Genomic DNA, 10342 nt, shown 5'->3' with positions numbered 1-10342 from the left:
TGCTTAAATTTTTTTTTTCAAGCACGACTAGTTTATTGAAATAATTCAGAAGATTTTTATTCATTTCTGTGAGTTTTTGCATTCTTTTCAACATAACCAGTTCTTTGAAAATGAAAAAGTTTACAAAAACGTAACTTATTTCTCCCTTAACATGTTTATTAAATTAAACTTCATTACTCATTTCATTTGAAAGGGTTTTCAGATCTTCAATCTTTCCGGCTCATCGGAAAGGTCTTTTGATAACTTAGTTCGCATGGCAGATCGGGATAACTTTTTCATCGAAATGTCTGACATCCTGCCTCCAAAAAGGGTATGAATAACACTTAAGTGCCTATAACTTTTGATAGGGTTGACAAATCTTAAAACTTTTGTACTCTTTAGAAAAGTCTTTAAATATCCTTCCAAAAACATGGAACATGGTGGGTTTTCTTACAAAAACCACCCTTTTTACAATCTTCCGGAGCCTAGACAAAATGGTTATTTTAGCATAACTTTTGAAGTACTTAGCTAACCTTTAAAAAATTTAACAGCGACTTATGGGACCCCAAGACGAATCGAATATGGCAAAATCGGTTCAGCTAGTGCCTAGATAACCGAATGACAATTTTTTGATCAACATCCCACAACACCCACAGACATTTGCTCAGAATTTTATATGTATACGTGAAGGTGGGTCTAGGAGGTCAAATTTTTTAAGTTCTTTTTTCAAGTGATTCTATAGCCTTTCCTCGATGAAGTGAGGAAGACAAAAACTGTATGTTTACATTCTTTCAAAAATGGCACGTTCTGTGAACAATTAGAAGGAAGATTTTGTTAATTGGGAGTTCTTTGCATTTTTTTTATCGTGTCCAGCTCTTTGAAAACAAATTGGTTTTTCAAAACTAATTTCTCTATAGTTTTTGCATTCTTTCAAACAAAAGCAGTTCTTTGAAAACAAATAAGTTTACCAAAAATGATTTCTATGTTTTTTTTTTTTGCATTCTTTAAAACATTAAATGTTCTGAGAATATTTTGAAGAGATTTTTAATGATTTTTTGCATTTTTTTCTGCATGAGTACACAGAAAAAAAATCATGGTAATATTACATCTGGGAAGGAGTACATCTTTTATGTGGGTAATTCTCCGCCAACTCACACAGCAGTTGCCACGACCCTCTTCGATTTGCGTGAAACTTTGTCCTAAGGGGTAACTTTTGTCCCTGATCACGAATCCGAGGTCCGTTTTTTGATATCTCGTGACGGAGGGGCGGTACGACCCCTTCCATTTTTGAACATGCGAAAAAAGAGGTGTTTTTCAATAATTTTCAGCCTGAAACGGTGATGAGATAGAAATTTGGTGTCAAAGGGACTTTTATGTAAAAATAGACGCCCGATTTGATGGCGTACTCAGAATTCCGAAAAAACGTATTTTTCATCGAAAAAAACACTAAAAAAGTTTTAAAAATTCTCCCATTTTCCGTTACTTGACTGTAAAAAATTTTGGAACATGTCATTTTATGGGAAATTTAATGTACTTTTCGAATCTACATTGACCCAGAAGGGTCATTTTTTCATTTAGAACAAAATTTTTCATTTTAAAATTTCGTGTTTTTTCTAACTTTGCAGGGTTTTTTTTTAGAGTGTAACAATGTTCTACAAAGTTGTAGAGCAGACAATTACAAAAATTTTGATATATAGACATAAGGGGTTTGCTTATGAACATCACGAGTTATCGCGATTTTACGAAAAAAAGTTTTGAAAAAGTTGGTCGTCGTTGATCATGGCCGTTCATTGTCACCCGCGACAGACACGGACGACGAAACAAAGAGAAACGCAAAAAGTAACTTTTTCAAAACTTTTTTTCGTAAAATCGCGATAACTCGTGATGTTTATAAGCAAACCCCTTATGTCTATATATCAAAATTTTTGTAATTGTCTGCTCTACAACTTTGTAGAACATTGTTACACTCTAAAAAAAAACCCTGCAAAGTTAGAAAAAACACGAAATTTTAAAATGAAAAATTTTGTTCTAAATGAAAAAATGACCCTTCTGGGTCAATGTAGATTCGAAAAGTACATTAAATTTCCCATAAAATGACATGTTCCAAAATTTTTTACAGTCAAGTAACGGAAAATGGGAGAATTTTTAAAACTTTTTTAGTGTTTTTTTCGATGAAAAATACGTTTTTTCGGAATTCTGAGTACGCCATCAAATCGGGCGTCTATTTTTACATAAAAGTCCCTTTGACACCAAATTTCTATCTCATCCTATCTCATTTCTATCTCACCCCTTATGTCTATATATCAAAATTTTTGTAATTGTCTGCTCTACAACTTTGTAGAACATTGTTACACTCTAAAAAATAACCCTGCAAAGTTAGAACAAACACGAAATTTTAAAATGAAAAATTTTGTTCTAAATGCAAAAATGACCCTGCTGGGTCAATGTAGATTCGAAAAGTACATTAAATTTCCCATAAAATGACATGTTCCAAAATTTTTTAACAGTCGAGTAACGAAAAATGGGAGAATTTTTAAAACTTTTTTAGTGTTTTTTTCGATGAAAAATACGTTTTTTTCGGAATTCTGAGTACGCCATCAAATCGGGCGTCTAATTTTACATAAAAGTCCCTTTGACACCAAATTTCTATCTCATCACCGTTTCAGGCTGAAAATTATTGAAAAATACCTCTTTTTTCGCATGTTCAAAAATGGAAGGGGTCGTACCGCCCCTCCGTCACGAGATATCAAAAAACGGACCTCGGATTCGTGATCAGGGACAAAAGTTACCCCTTAGGACAAAGTTTCACGCAAATCGAAGATGGGTCGGGGCAACTTTTCCCGATTTCGTGTGAGTTGGTAGAGAATTACCCATGTCAGAAAAAATGTGTAATTTTACCTCTGGAAATGTGTAATTTTACCACTTTTCTGGTGTAATGTCACTTTTTCAGTCTAAATTGAGGTAAAATTACATCGTAAAAGAGGTAATATTCAACCTTCCAAAATTAAAGCTTCCAAATTTACATTATTTTTTCTGTGTAGTTTCTTTTAAAAACCTATTAAGCCGTTGCAAATATTTTTTGAAGTTTATGTCCCTCGGCTCCCTGACCAAAGTCGAGAGGGGGGGGGGGCAAAAAAAATGAATTACAAGCCAAGGTTTCAACATTTGGATGAAAAAAGTGTTTTAAAATGCATTTTACAGGCGTACAGTTGCTTTCCAATCATTAGTTTTGAAAATATCGAGGAATTGAAAAAAACTTTTTGTGGGACTGTGGGGTATTTCATGAAAATTTAAAATGTTTTCGAAGGAGTTCAAACATACTGAATATGATTATATGGGAAAATGCATTTTAATTGGTTTTCAGTTGATTAAACTTTAATTTTCATTAAAATTTTGAAGTTTTTCGAATAAATATTTTTTTGCCCCCTGATTATTCAGGCCAACTTTGAAAGGGGGGTCGACATAAACTTTGAAAAATATTTGCAACGGCCTTAGCTTAAATTATTTTTGAAAAAAAAACTGGAAGGTTAAATTATTTTTGAAATATTTGTTTTGAGTTTTTGCATTCTATACAACATGAGCAGTTCTTGAAAAATATTTAGAAAGATTATTTAACTGAATTTTTTTTTATTTGATAAAAATTGCGGTTTCGACATTAATATCATTCATAAATTAAGTGATATTTTCTTATATTGCTGTGAGATTTTGTTTTGAATACAACATTTGGAATTCTGTTCAATAATACTTAAAACTTGTAACTTGTAACTTAGAAACTTATACCAGCTGTTATTATTGTAAAATTGTCCAACGAATCCGATAATCCGGACCGTTTTTTTTTCGATTTGTTTTAAATCTATAAATCATGATACAAGCCTAATAGCTGAATAATATTCGTAAAATAAAGTGCTAAAAAAAGTCAATAAATTTAGTCAAGTCAAGTGGCGTCATATTTTCAACATCGTTGGCTCATTTAGAGGGTTTTACAATTCGATGTCTCTGTGCTCTCTTGTACTAAGCTTGCTGATTACCTATCTAGTAAGCATAAGAAAGCACAGAGGCATCGAATTATCATCTAACGATTACTCACATTTTTGACCCGGACATTATTCACCAAACGTCACAAAAGAACTCTTAACTTTTGAAAATTTAATTTTACTGTTGTGTTGTCGCCTCTCCTCGGTGAAAAAATACGACAGTTTTATGATGCACTTCAAATAAACAAAAATAGGTCAGAAAAATAAAAACATCGTTTTGAAACAATGTATTGCTACTTTTGGTATATCAAATGAGAAAAAAGAACACATGTAGGAAACCCCAACAAACTTTTTAAATTTGCCATAACTTCGATTTAGACTGTTTTACGTCTGAAAAAATAATTTAATCTAGAATTATAATTTTTGGCTACTTTTGAAATCATTTCTTCAAAAATTACATAAAATATCGATAACTTTACGATATGATTTGCTTTAACCTTCAGCTTTTCAGTTGTTCTTCCGATTGATGTACCGGCTGCAAATTTTAAATTGTTTTGTTAATATTCCAAAGATAAGCATAATTTCCACAAAATAATGATGAAATTTTTTAATTGAATTAGGCCTAGGCTGAAATATAATTTGTTATGCAATACGAAAATTGCTTAGCAGAAAAAGTAGTTGAATTCGGTGTTTTGTAATTGTGGAAAGTACAAAATTCCGAATTTGAACGTATCAAATTGAATGTTGCAAAGAAGGGTTTCAAGCATACTCTAATATTTTAATCTTCACCAGGAAACACACGTGACGTTTTCATCTCCACTAACAATACCGAGAAACCAAAAAAAAACAGGCAGATGCCCGACATTAATTTCAAAGCAATAAAAGAATGGGTGTTTGTGTTTTTCCATTAAGGTCAAGCCCTCTCTGTGTAGTTCCTACCTTCCCGGGTGGCCTTCCATAAATGTCCATTTTTATACTCATTACACACCGGACAAAAAAAACGTACACGATCCTAAACACGTGCGGTCAACAGCATTCCACACGTCTAAACGACATTGTCTACGTCTTATTACACGCACCATCTGCAGCCTTTGAAGAGAGCTAGCCGGGTCCAATCTGAGTTGATTTATCTCAATTAGGGGCCCCGAAACATCTGCATGTCCATCAGCGCATTATTATAACTCTTGGAAATGGGACGATCGAGTCCAAAACAAAGTGTCACAATGTTTGCAAACAGACCACCTCTGCAAGGTGTGAGCCCAGTCAAAGGGCGATCTTCCACGGAAATCAAAACCAAGAAATCGCTGAATGCAAAAAGGTAAAACTAGCAAAAAATTGCCTTTTGCCACCCCCACTGCGCAAGGGTGAGCCCTCGCAATGTGGACGATATTTCATGCCCCGGCCCCGGGAGTCCTTTCTCGATCCTTGGCTCTCCTCTGCTCCGTGTTACCTCAATCGATATGGCTTCTTCAGGAAACCGCACGGGGTCGCAGAGGTCGCGTAGGTGAATAAATTAAACCATCTGTTCCGGAAGGTTAGGGTCGCCATGTCGCCAAATCTTCAGGGTGCACTACCGGCCAAGCCCAGCCCAGCCCAAACCACCATCGACGATCGACGACGACCTGCTGCGGTTGCTGCTGGTTTTCCAAAACAAGAAGAAAAAGGAAGAAGGTTCTGCTTAGCATCCTGCAGCCACCAGCAGACTTCTCCGGGGGTTTTCTTAAATGCTGGTTGGCCAACTAGTCTTGGGCATTCCTAGAAAGCGATGGCCAAAAAGTTAAAAAGTGAATCTAGAGCTGTATCTGGAAGACGTGGAGTTTGTGATTTGTGGGACTCCTGGATGTTGTGGGTCCTGCCAGGACGCAATCAGCATGGTGCTCGGGCTGATGTTCCAATGTTTTGCCTTCAATTATTTACGCCTCAATAGAGGTCCAGCCTGGAATCAATCTGCTGCTGGCACGATTGGGCCGGGTCTCGTAAATTAAGGCCTAATACGGGTGACATCGATGTTTTGGCTGCAGGACGCGATTCCTTCGGGGAGATAAGACCGTCTTGTTATAGACTGCATTCAGCATGTGTGGAGACAGTGAAAGGTTGAGCAGCTGATTTTGATGGTATTATCTTAGCTTCTATATTAGTTTTATGAGCTCAATAAGGAAAACACACATTTTAAAACGTAAAGTCTAATGAGTAAATCTCTAGAATTTTGCAAATTTTTCGATATTTTTAATTTGTATTTATTTATTTGAATTGAAGTTTGTCGATGCATTCCCTATGTCAAATTAAGCCTTTTTGTATCATATGTTTTTCCTTTTCCTTGAGAAGGATTTTTGGATCGATTTGGTGCCTTCAGCTAAGTTACAGGTTATAATAGGGACTGATCAGAAAAGGAAACAGGTACACGAGAAAATCCATTTTTTTCAATTACGATTTCTTTAATTTATTATAAGTTTACAGGGACTAAAAATGCGCTAGAATTTTGTTTGGTGAAAATCTGGTACGAGCAATTCCATGTCAAATAGGGAATCGGTTGTACCCGACCCTCTCCGATTTCAATGAAACTTTGTAGACATGTTATCCTAGGCATATATAAGCCATTTTTGTGTATATGGAGCCAGTAACACTCGATAATGACATTTGAAAAGGGCGTACGTGTTTTCAATATTTTTGTATTTCGTAATTTAAATATTGCTGTATCTCGAAGCCGTTGCATCGTATCAAAAAGTGGTCAAAGACAAACTTGTAGGAAATTTGACGGGCTTTCCGAAAAAAATACACTGAAAGAAAAAAACACTCCACTTTTATGAGATTTTTTGATTTTTAAGTTTAAAAGTTAAATTTGAAGGTGAGCCCACGATTTTTTTTCGCTCAAAATTTTTGTGAAAATAGCCTAAGATGTTACAAAAAGACTCACGAAAAATGCAGGATGGAGCAACTCACCTAAAAAAATACAAAAATCATTTACTGAAACTGTTTTTTGAAAAGTGCTCTAAACGTCAAAATTTTCAAAATCCGAGTACAGGAATCGATTTTCCAGACAATTTTACATAAAAGTCTCCATATTGACCATTGTCCTTAGTCCAATCCTTGTGAAGTTACAGCGGTTTTAAAAATAAAAATGTTGAAAAAATAGGTTTTTTGATGGTTTTTGGCAATTTTTATATGACAGACTTGATTTTTCAGTCTCGAAAATATTTTTACCGGAAAGCTCGTCCAATTTCCCATAAGTTTGTCTTTGACCACATTTCAATTGGATGTATGGGCTTACAGATATAAGCTAATTTACTACCCAGGTTTTTTTTTTTTGTATTTTTGTATTTTTTTTAGGTGAGTTGCTCTATCCTGCATTTTTCGTGAGTCTTTTTGTAACATCTTAGGCTATTTCACAAAAATTTTGAACGAAAAAAAATCGTGGGCTCACCTTCAAATTTAACTTTTAAACTTAAAAATCAAAAAATCTCATAAAAGTGGAGTGTTTTTTTCTTTCAGTGTATTTTTTTCGGAAAGCCCGTCAAATTTCCTATAAGTTTGTCTTTGACCACTTTTTGATACGATGCAACGGCTTCGAGATATAGCAATATTTAACACTTGTAGCACCAACGGGGTCAAAACTTACGCGAAGCACCAAGGGGGTCAAAAAAGTTGGAAATGCAACTTCATCCGGCTGTATCTCGGCGAAAACTCAACCGATTTGGATGATTCTTGTTGCATTCGATCCGGAAGAATGTCAAAAATCACCTCCAACAAGGTAGATTCAAAACAGATGCGTCTAACTAAAGTTATAATAAAAAAGGCATTTCCAACTTTTTTTCCAAGGGTTGTATGAGCCGGTGAAAATGCATTTCCAACTTTTTTGACCCCGTTGGGGCTACAAGTGTTTTAAATTACGAAATACAAAAATATTTAAAACACTTACGCCCTTCTCAAATGTCATTATTGAGTGTAACTGGCTCCATATACACAAAAATGGCTTATATATGCCTAGGATAACATGTCTACAAAGTTTCTTTGAAATCGGAGAGGGTCGAGAAAAATGTACCTAAAAAATTACTGTTTTGGGCTGGAATTGCTCGTACTTGAGTTCTGAATCTTTGAAAAAATTGTGATGCTTGGAAAAAAATCCAAAATTTTGTCAAGCAATATTCCAAAACACACATTTGATGTCAAATCAAATTTGCAATTTTTTTTTAAGATTTTTTTGTTTAGATTTTTGCAATTTAAAAATACAAACAATTTGAACACTAAAATTTGTTGAAAATTCAAGGAATTTTGATAAAAAAATCATGTTTAAAATCATTACATCTTGGAACGATTCTTTCAAAAGACCTTAGTTTCAAAAAGAACTGCGTTTTTTGTGAGCTATGGTTCGTTCGCTCTTTTCAGTGAACCAGATTTTTGAGTAGTACGCTCTTTTTTGCCCACCTCTAGTGTAAACTAACAGAATATCGTTTCAATAAAATTACAATTACAATTACAATTACAATCATTTAAAAGCATTTTATTACATGATTTGGTTCGTTTAAATTAAGTTAAATATTAGTAGAACTTGGATGTAGTTTTGGGTCTTATAGTTTTCTATTTCTATCTATCTATAAATAGATTAAAATAATTTTATCGAAGATGTTTTGTGTTTTGTTTCTACCATCAAGAGAAGAATTATTCCTAACTGACTCCATTAATGTTTCTCTCCAGATAAACCAACCAACCATTTTTTTAATTTTGAGATTTAAAATTGAAAACTCTAAAACTTAAGAGCCATATTTTCGCTAGGGGGCACGGCTTTGTTCTAGAGGTCGTATCGATGAGCTCCGATTTTGATGAAACTTGCAGCGTTTGTTGGTCTACATAAAAGATGAACTCATGCCAAATATGAGCCCTCTACGATGCGGGGAAGTGAGGTAAAATATCAATTCAAAATTTTACAAAAATGTTCAAAAAAAATAGGCCAAATTTTTAAAATGCTCATAACTCAAGTTTGGCAATACGTAAACCTGCTCGCTTGGTTTCATTCGAAAGGTTTTCACATGCACTACAACATCGACTTTGAATTACATCTGTCGGATTTTTACTTTCAGAGATATTTATTAATTACTGGAAAGTCGTGATTTTTTTCAAAACTGTCGTATCTTTCTCAAAAACGTAGATACCACCATACCCTATGTGGCGAAATTGAGGCATGGCTTGTACTCTAAGTCTACAATAATAACTTTTTGGTACCTCCGATTGTGGTGAAAAAATCAATAATTCTTTGAAAATCCATTTTTTTAAATTAAATGTTACAATTCCATCAAACCCAAAACAATGATTCGATATGAAATTGTCTCAATTTCATCACTGAATATGTTTTATACGCTGGAGATGTTAAATATGGCATATTTTGATACAAGACTTTGCGCAAAACATCAGTTTTCATTCAAAAAACTATTATTTTAGGACAGGGGTGCTCAAAGTTTTTGGATGCCGGGCTAAAATATATTATTGAAAAAATGAAATTACGATATTATAATTTAAAATTCTAAAAATTCATCTATCACTTGATTTTTTTTTGAATTTTTTTTCGAAAATTTTGGTATTTAAAAATAATAGAAAACAGAAAATGAAAGTTGTCAATCAGTTTTGCTGATTTTATTGTTTTAGGTATTTGAAATAAGGTATTTAGGTTAAAGTTGTTGTGTTTTCATTGAAATTTTAGAGTTTTTTTTTAATATTTTGAAAATGGTGACATGAATTCTGAACAATTTATGTAATGGCGTAATTTTATCTTTCAATCAATGGTAACGTTTTGGACGTGATAATCCAACAATTTGACTCTGGCTATGGTCGAGGGGAGGCAACAAAATTAAAAAATATATATAATAAAAAGTGAAATTACATGTCATAATTTAAAAATTTTAATGAAAAAATGGTTGAAAAATGTATTGTACACGCGTTCAGTTGATTTGCAATCATTCTTTTCAAAAATTTCTCAAAAATCTCTTTTCTTCAGCAGCAGTGAATTTTTTACCTGTTAATTCCCCAAGACTAAATAATTCCAACATGTACTGCTTTATATTGGGGTTAAAGCGTTGAGTTTTCCGATTACTAATACACTAATATAAAATACTGGATTCATTAATGTAGGGATTATGGGTTGCAGGATTGAATATGTAATAAATTATTAAATGAGTATTTATCTTAAGATTGATATAATTCATAAATAAGAGATTAGAGCGCAACAAAAAGTGCGCACCTTCATTAATATTGCCTTGTTAGCTGACAGATTGCAGATTGAGCGCGAGAGCGCGCTAGCGATCTGCGAGAAAGAACAACGAGCGAGTGAACAGTGAGATGCGCGCGGCCGGCGAAAGAGAGAATGAAGATTGTCAAATCAGTTTTGTGGTTAATTTGTG

The sequence above is a fragment of the Culex pipiens genome, chromosome 2 (genome assembly GCF_016801865.2).
Source record: "Culex pipiens pallens isolate TS chromosome 2, TS_CPP_V2, whole genome shotgun sequence".
Classification (NCBI taxonomy): Eukaryota; Metazoa; Arthropoda; class Insecta; order Diptera; family Culicidae; genus Culex; species Culex pipiens.
Note: the sequence above shows the minus strand (reverse complement) of the source record.